The sequence below is a fragment of the Bidens hawaiensis genome, unplaced genomic scaffold (assembly GCF_021521415.1).
Source record: "Bidens hawaiensis isolate Kalapana, Puna unplaced genomic scaffold, B.hawaiensis_p1.1 tig00037792_1, whole genome shotgun sequence".
NCBI classification, from domain to species: domain Eukaryota; kingdom Viridiplantae; phylum Streptophyta; class Magnoliopsida; order Asterales; family Asteraceae; genus Bidens; species Bidens hawaiensis.
Genome location: NW_027496621.1, coordinates 60,020 through 69,054, shown reverse-complemented (window position 1 = coordinate 69,054; position 9,035 = coordinate 60,020). Strand labels below are relative to the sequence as shown.

General features: G+C 37.1%; 1 pseudogene; it reads left to right on the top strand.

The window, feature by feature from the left end:
- Positions 1 to 3,005: 3,005 nt before the first annotated feature.
- Positions 3,006 to 8,832, top strand: LOC143589763 (disease resistance protein Roq1-like; annotated as a pseudogene).
- The last annotated feature ends 203 nt before the right edge of the window (positions 8,833 to 9,035 follow it).

The window sequence follows — 9,035 nt, the reverse complement described above, 5'->3', positions numbered from 1 at the left end:
AACACTTCCGGGCTCTATGCTATTGAACCACACCCTGGCTCCCCTTGTCAGCGTCTAGGGGAACATTAGACACCATACTGGCATGGACCAACCACTCACCAGCCCAGCCCCCCGATAGGCATGCAAATGGTCTTCTGGATCTTGCGTGGCGTCATACTTGTCGACCGTGGAGGGGTATTTCAGCTTCGGGGGTAGCGGTGCCTCAACTATGCGTTTAGTGAATTTGGAGACGTCGGATGTGTCCCTGGGTCGGTAGGGAACTTCCAACGGGGTTTCCGACATTTTCTCCTTCCCCTTAGCAGTGGATAAGGAACTTATCATGAATCCACTGATTTCTGCCGCTTCCGTTATTGCTGCTGGATTGGCTGTAGGGCTTGCTTCTATTGGACCTGGAGTTGGTCAAGGTACTGCTGCGGGTTAAGCTGTAGAAGGTATCGCGAGACAGCCCGAGGCGGAAGGAAAAATACGAGGTACTTTATTGCTTAGTCTAGCTTTTATGGAAGCTTTAACAATTTATGGCCTGGTTGTAGCATTAGCACTTTTATTTGCTAATCCTTTTGTTTAATATTATAAATATGAAAAATTTTTCTTTTTCATATTTTATTGCCCTGGACTTGTGCTTTGTTTTTTCGAATTATATAAAGATTTCATTCCTAGAATTACTTATTCATTGAGAAAATAACCCACGGGAAGGGCTGATTTGCAGATGAGGAATTAGCATACCAACTCGCTTTCATCCTTCCCGTTCGTGTTCGTAGGCCTTTTTTTAGTTTTTAAGAGGGGGGTGGGAAGAGAGTCACCAGAGACTCAATCAGCGTTTCGGGGCCCCCTCCGGGGACGCCTGAGCCTTCTGTGTTCAACTGTGGTCCGGGCGTCTCAAAAGAGAGCCGAGTCCGGAGTGTTTCTAGTTTTTCCTTCTTCTCCTCTTCGTCTAGAAAGGCTCTTAAAGTATCTCTGTGAGCTCGTATGAACTCCGAAGTGACCTTCCACCCCTCCTTCTCGCCTTCTTCATCTTGGGGCTCTTCTTCTTCACCCTCTCGCCCCGTGATGTCCTCCACAATGATGGGTCCCCCGTCTTCCGGTCGGGCGTTTGTTCTTGTTGAACTTCTCTTGCTTCTTCGCTAACGGCGTGACCTTTCCCAGAACCTAAAGGGAAAGATGGTGGCATATTTTTTAGGTTTTGATCAGCCATTCTTTGATGTTACGGTAAGACCCATGATCAAGAGGTCCCACGGATGGCGCCAATGTTGGAACCTAACGATCATAAGAATGGGATCAATGCAAAGTAAAAGTGAAAGTGTATTGTATTGAGTGTGTATGATTACAAATGTTTATTCCCTCTCTATTTATAGAAGAGAGTATTTATACATATAATCCAATGGTTTATCTCTTCCGGTCCAGTCCCTTGGTCCGATCTTCTTTCCTTTGGGCCTTGCTAATCCGGAGATCTTTATCTCCTGGTTACTGCCTCCTATCCCGGGTCATGTGTGCCTCGGGCCACCCACCAGATCGGACGTGCTACATGGGTTTTCCCTCACAAATGGTTTTCCCTCTCAAACCGTCTTCTAGAATATCTTTTGTTATTATTGGGCCTTGTTCGGATTATTGGGCTAGGGCCTGCCCATAAGACCATCTTATGGGTAGGCTCTTCATTTCAGAAAAACAAAAAAGAATTCTCTAAAAACTCAATTAGATATAGAAATCTTAACACTTAACTGTGACAAAAATGAATCTCTCTTAATCATGAATCCCAAACTGCAACAAAAATGAAAGTCTTGAGTTTATGATACCGAAAAATAACATGAATGTCTAAAATAATACAAAAAGGAAGAAAAAAAAATAGAAAAAGAAAAGTCTCATCCGTTTTACCTTGTGAGCATGATGAGCATCTCCTTTGTTTGATTGAAGTTCAAGAAGAGTTTTCCCATTAATCAAGTATGCAGTAAACAACATTTACTTCTCAGTTAAACATACAATCATTACTATTAACTATTAGGGGTGCAAACGAGCCGAGCTACTCAAGATCGGCTCGTGAAAAAGCTCGATCAAGCCGAGTTTGATCGAGCCCGAGCCCGAGCTCGAGCCTAAAAGTAAGTTCGTTTAATAAGCGGGCCCGAGCCCGAGCTTCACTTATCGAGCTCAAGCCGGCTCGCGAGCCTAAACAAGCCTGCCATTTATATAATTTTTAATATATATTTAATAATATTAATTAATATATATAATGTTATGAAAAAATTACTAAAATTAACTAAATGATATATATTATTTTATACATAAAATTATAATTGAATATATATATATATAATTATATATATAAAAAAAATTAATTAATAAATAGTAAACAATCCGAGCTCGAGCTTGAGAATCTACTCACGAGCCGAGCTCGAGCTCAAGCTCCATATAAGTTGAACGAGCCGAACTCGGGCTCGGTTCGTTTGCACCCCTAAATAACTATGCTCAATTAGGATGAGCTCGGTACCAGTACCAAAAATTCCGATTCCGAAAATCGCAAATTTTTGGTACCGGTACGTACCGGTATTTAAGGTAAAATTCGGGAAATACCGGTATCGTACCGTACCAGTCCCGAAAACTCAAAACTTTGATACCGATACTGGTTCGGTACTGGTACCAATCAGTACTGTATGTGTTGTATTATATTAAAAACTGTCAATAACAAAATTCAAGATTATATTGAAGCATGAAGTTGTTCATATCATTGTTAATATAACAAATAATGCAGGTAATAAGTATACACACGTATAAAGAGAGAGATGAGACAAAATAACCAGCGGTCCATTAGAATCTTGTTATAACTTTATAAGCCACATGTACAAACCATGATGCATCAAAATCTTTAAAATTGTTATATATATATATAATATAATAAAATGTAGAAGAATGATTAAAAGTCAAGCATGAAATTTCCTCGTAAATGATATCTACCTTCTTCTTCAATTATTAAAGTGGTGGAAACCACACACGATATCAATCTTCCTCCTCACTCTCACTCATCAATGGCATCTTCGTCCTCTTCTTCTAACTGGGATGTTTTTCTTAGTTTTAGAGGAGAAGATACCCGCAAGACAGACCTTTGTAGATCATCTCTACACAGCCCTTCTAGATCGGAAAATCCATACTTACAAGGACGATGAGACACTTCTCCGAGGTGACTCCATCCGTCCATCCCTCTACAAGGCCATCGAAGGATCACAGATTGCTGTCATAATATTCTCAAAGAATTATGCGGAGTCTTCTTGGTGTTTGGAAGAGCTTGCATATATTATGAAATGCAAGGACAAGAGAGGGCTAGTTGTTATGCCTGTATTCTATGATGTGGATCCCTCTGAAGTCAGGAAACAGAAAAGAAAATTTGGAGAAGCATTTGCCAAACACGAAGTAGAGAACATGAGCAAGGTTGAATCATGGAGAAAAGCACTTGTTGATGCAAGTGAAATTGCTGGATGGGAACCCAAAAACATAGCAAATGGGTAATTTAATCTCTTTACTTTTTTAAAAGCTTTTAATATGTGCTCAAGGTGTAGGCGTTTATTACAAGTTAAATTGCCAATGTGTAACTTAATTTATGTACCTTGTAGGTTTCTAGTGACATATTAATGCATTAGTTTGTACTAGGGGTGTAAACGAGCCGAGCCCGGTTCGACTAGGCTGGAGCTTGGCTAGTTTAGCTTGCACAGAGCTCGAGCTCTATTTTAAAAGCTCAAGCTCGACTCGGGCTCGGCTCGTTTACTATATATCAACTATATTTTATATAATTATAATTATTTTTATATATTTTTTTCTATTATACTTTTATGTATAAAATAATATATATTATTTAGTTATTTTTATTTATTTTTTCATAAGATTATGTATATTAATTCATAATTATTAAATATATATTTTAAAAAATTATATAAATGACAGGCTCGTTTATGCTCGCGAGCCGGCTCGAGCTTGATAAGTGAAGCTTGGGCTCGGGCTTGTTTATTAAACGAGCTTACTTTTAGGCTCGATTTAGCTTGGCTTAATCGAGTTTTTTAACAAGCCGATCTCGAGTAGCTCGGCTCATTTGCACCCCTAGTTTGTACCTTGTAGGAAGTGAATCCCGCCCAAGCTTTGAGCTAGAGCTTGACTCATAAATTAAAGCTCAAGTTTATCTTGTATAGTTAGATCTAGACATTTGAATGGTTCCAATGTGTAATTTAGTCTTCGTTTGTTAATATTGTAGGTGTTAATCCCGATCCGTTTGTAATTAAGTTAGAGCCCAATTAGTTAAGTTAAGGTATAAATTATACTTATTATTTGTAGTGGGTTAAGTTTGTAATTAGTAAAATATGAAGGATGCTTCACGTCGTTCACTCAAAACCAAACTCTTTTGCAATTTCAGTTCTCATTTCCATTTGTGGAGGACCATACATATCTCAAGTATTCGTTAACTTGACTTTGGTGTAGTGATCCTATTTCATTCACATGTCTTTGATGTATTATCCGTCATCTTATTCTGTTGGTTACCATTTTGTGAATATAATGTGACCATACACTAATTATTAGGGGTGACGAATGTGACCTGTTGGGTTGAATGAGTTGTAATAAAACGTATATAATGGATCAGAATGGGTCAAACTAAAAAAAGAAAACGATTGAAACAGGTGAAAACGGGTTGACACTTCTTAAGTTTTTTTTTTTTTTTTTTTTTTTGAACGAGAAAAACATGGGAAACTTTTTAGTTTTTTTACTATTTTAGTTTTTGATTTATATTTCGAGTTATGATTTTTTTAATTATTTCTTTTAAATTTTTTAATGAGTGGTTTCTGAAATCTCAACCCATTTTGACCCATTTCAAAAACCGCTCATTAAAAAATTCAAAATAAATAATTAAAAAATCATACCTCGAAATATAAATCAAAAACTAAAAAAGTAAAAAAAAAACTAAAAAGTTTCCTCTGTTTTTCTTCGTTCCATTAAAAAAAAAACTTAAGAAATGTCAATTCGTTTTGACCTATTTCAGTCCTTTTCTTTTTTTAGTTTGACCCATTCTAGTCCATTACATAAATTTTATTACAACTCATTCAACCCAATGGGTCACATTTGCCACACCTACTAATTATCCATATGTATCTGATTTGCAGGCATGAATCGAAAACAGTTAAAGACATTGTTGATACAATTTCAGATAAGTTGTTTTCCGCAGATTCATATGTTGATGAAGACCTTGTTGGAATGTGTGATCGCATGCAGGGACTAGAAGAACTATTAGATATTGGATCACATGGTGTGCGTATGGTTGGGGTATGGGGTGTCGGAGGCGGTGGTAAGACTACTCTTGCATCTTCTCTTTATATGAAAATTTCTCGCCAATTTCAAGGTCATTGCTTTATTGAGAATATTCGGGAGAAATCAAGCAAACATGGTTTAGAAACTCTGCAAGAAAAAATTATAAAAATGGAATTATCAAGTATTGAAGAAGGAAAACACATAATAAGAAGTAGGTTAAACCGCAGCAATGTCTTAATTCTTCTTGATGATGTTGATGATTGTAAGCAACTAGATGCTTTAGTTGGATCACATAAGTGGTTTGGTAGTGGGAGCAGATTAATAATTACAACTAGAGACGAACATTTACTAAGAGCCCACAAGGTAGACCATGTGTGTGAAGTCACATTATTATCACATGAAGAGGCTATCATGCTTTTCAACAAACATGCATATAATATAAACAACCCTATAAATAATTATGTGGAACTTTCATTATGTGTGGTTTCTTATTCTAATGGGCTCCCATTAGCACTCAAAGTTTTAGGTTCTTTTTTATATGACAAAGATGAGAAGGAATGGATGAGTTCTTTGGCTAGACTTAAAGATATCCCAGAAATGAAAATTGTGGAAGTGCTCAAAATCAGTTATGATGGACTTAAAAATGTGGAGAAAGAGTTGTTCTTAGAGATTGCATGTTTCTTTAGAGGTGAACAATTAACAATCAACAATAGGGGCTATTTTGACAATGATGATGATGTGATGGAGCTACTTGAAGCTTGTGGTTATCACCCTGATATAGGAATAAAGGTGTTAACACAAAAAGGCCTTCTAAGTATTGTGAACGGTAGGTTTGATATGCATGATCTGGTTCAAGAAATGGGACATTACATTGTTAGAGGGGAGCATCCTAACAATCCTGAAAGACACAACAGAGTTTGGAAATGTGAAGAAATTATAGACATGTGTCTTGGGGATGCAACAATGGTATATATTAAGTTATCTAACTTTTGAAAATACAATATGAATGATGAACATGTTCATGCCTATTAAAATATATACATACTTTATCTGTACATTGTTTTCTCCTGCATTGTAGGAAAATAACAATATTGAAGCAATAAAATATGTGAATTATTATTATCCTGTTGGTGGTGTGCCATCTTTCAATAAGAATTTGTCAAATATGAAGAAGCTAAAGTGGCTTAGTTTGACTGCCAAAAATGATCTTGATGAGAATGTCGAAGGGCCTAATTTTCTTTCAAATGAGTTGCATATATTAGATGGCGGCATGTTCCCGGAAGTCCGTTTCCAGACAGTTTTCAACCAAAGAAGCTTGCTACTCTGAGAATAAGTGTAAGCTTGCAAATACAACTTTGGGAAAATTACAAGGTAATTCAAATGCTCATTTGATTAGCATGTAAATTATGGCATCTTGTGTGACTAATTCACACCGGCATAGATGTATTACTAGTTTACTACAATAAATTTTGCCTGTTATTTCATGCTAGTTATCATAAACTTTGATATTAAAAGTTCGCATAAATGTTTTAACACAAGAACTTAAAAGGTGGCGTTGAAATTTTGACTTATGCCTTTTCTCTATATAATTATTATATTATAAATTACCAAAAAATCTAACTTGTGTATGCTTTAATACATTAACTAGCATGCACCCCATTTGAAAGTGCTTGAACTCAAAGACATGAAGAATCTACTCAGCACGCCAAATTTTGATGGACTCCCATGTCTTCAAAAGTTGACACTGGGGATGTGGAGAGTTACAAGAAATCCACCCATCACTTGGGAAACATAAAAGTATTGAATATATAAAAGTAGAAGAGTGTCGCAAGCTTAGACGGTTTCCGGTGATCGTCCACATGGGAAAAGTCAAAACTCTAGAAATCAATAGCTATGCCTATGCCTACAATAATGGTTTGGAGTTCCCAGAGATCAAATCAAACATGGAAAGCCTGGTAAAGTTGTTTTTGGGTGATATGAGGATAGATAATCTGCTCTCATCAATTGGGGACCGATGTCCCAAACTTATTTCTATAGACTTGGCCAGTTGTTCTGTTTCAAAGAACAAAGAAGTAAACTTGCATGGGTTAAAACATTTAGAAGAGGTCATGTTATCGAGATTGGAATGTGTTAGAGATCAACTGCTGGTGCTCCCACAGTTGACCAATAAGCTAAGAAAGTTGAGTCTGGCTCTCTGTCGCTTGAAAGATGGAGACATTCCGTCTGGAATTGGTGAGTTATCCAACTTACAAGAGTTAGACCTATGGGGAAACTATTTCACACGATTAGATTTCAGCCTACTGCAACTTAATCGACTCAGATTCCTCACCCTTAATTTTTGCGAATCACTTGTTGAACTTCCCAAGCTCCCCTCTGGTGTGGCTACTCTCTACGCATTAGGTTGCAAATCACTTACAACCTTTGGAGATTTTTACACAAATTGTAAATGCTTGTGTCGAGTCTTTGTTTGCCAAGGGGGTGCTGTAACTGTGGGCAACAGATTACTGCAACACATGCTTGAGGTATGGTATGTCTGTTTTGAATTTATTATATATGTTAATGAAGCTTTACATATATACATACTATATATATTGAAGGCATATATAATCAATGTATATATGCATATATGTGTGAACCCTCGGGTGGGCAAGTAAAATTGCATTAATTTTGACGTTATTTTACTAATCTCGTGAAAATAACGTTAAAAGTGGCTGAAGGTTAATCAGGCATCATGTGGTGGCGTTGATGGCCGAAAGACAAGGGTACATGCACCAATCGACCGGTGTGCTGATGGTTGAGTGTTATGTGTCTTATGTCCAAGGCTTGATGCAAAACTACTATCGAGCCGGGGGTCTCACCGGAAGCAGCCTCTCTATTCTTACGTGGTAGAGGCAAGGATGCCTACATCTTACCCTCCTCAGACCCTACCATAGCTTTGTTATTGGTTGGATATACTGAGTACGATGAAGATGATATAAATAATATAATATATAGCTAGGATATATCTAATGACTTTGTGTTTATTAATGAGGGAAATGCTATTGAAAACAACCCCATGATGATAGCTCTTGAAGGCCTCGAGATTGCAAAGGGGTTTACATCTCCTCTTGTTAGAGGGAGGAAATGTAGATTGAAACTTCCAGAGAATTTGGTCCAATGATTTTTCTGGATTCTTAGCGTGCTCTGTTTCGAATAACAACGCTCCTTACATTTATTTTTTTCAAAGCATGAGTATTGTGCGGGTGCTGAGTGGTATGGATTTAGAAGAAGATGCAGTTTGGGAGGAGAGGGATGATGATCAATGGACAAGCGTTTTGTATTTTCCATTTTCTATAATCAGACACACTGCATGGTGGGACCCAACACATAAAGAGGTTTTGTTTTCATTTGGAGAAGATAATTGGTACTACATGTAGTGGGGTTGGAGTTCGTCTGGTTACCAAGAAAAGTGCAAGTGGTCCACCAACAAAAGAGGAAGAATCTGAATTTTCTAATTATGCACCTCGATTAGAAGTTGTAGGCGACTCAACATATGCTATTGTAATCAAAAGGAAATAAATGAAACATTAAACATTATGGTTTACAAATTGATTTTGATGGTTTAACGGTCTATGTATATAATAAAACCTCAAAACTAAAAATTATAAAACATTATCCTTACTCGTGCCTTGCGGCGCGTGGAATGACTAATGACTGATTTTAATCCAAACTAATTTTATTTAAACGTGTATCGATCCAAACGTGTTTTGATCCGTTATTCC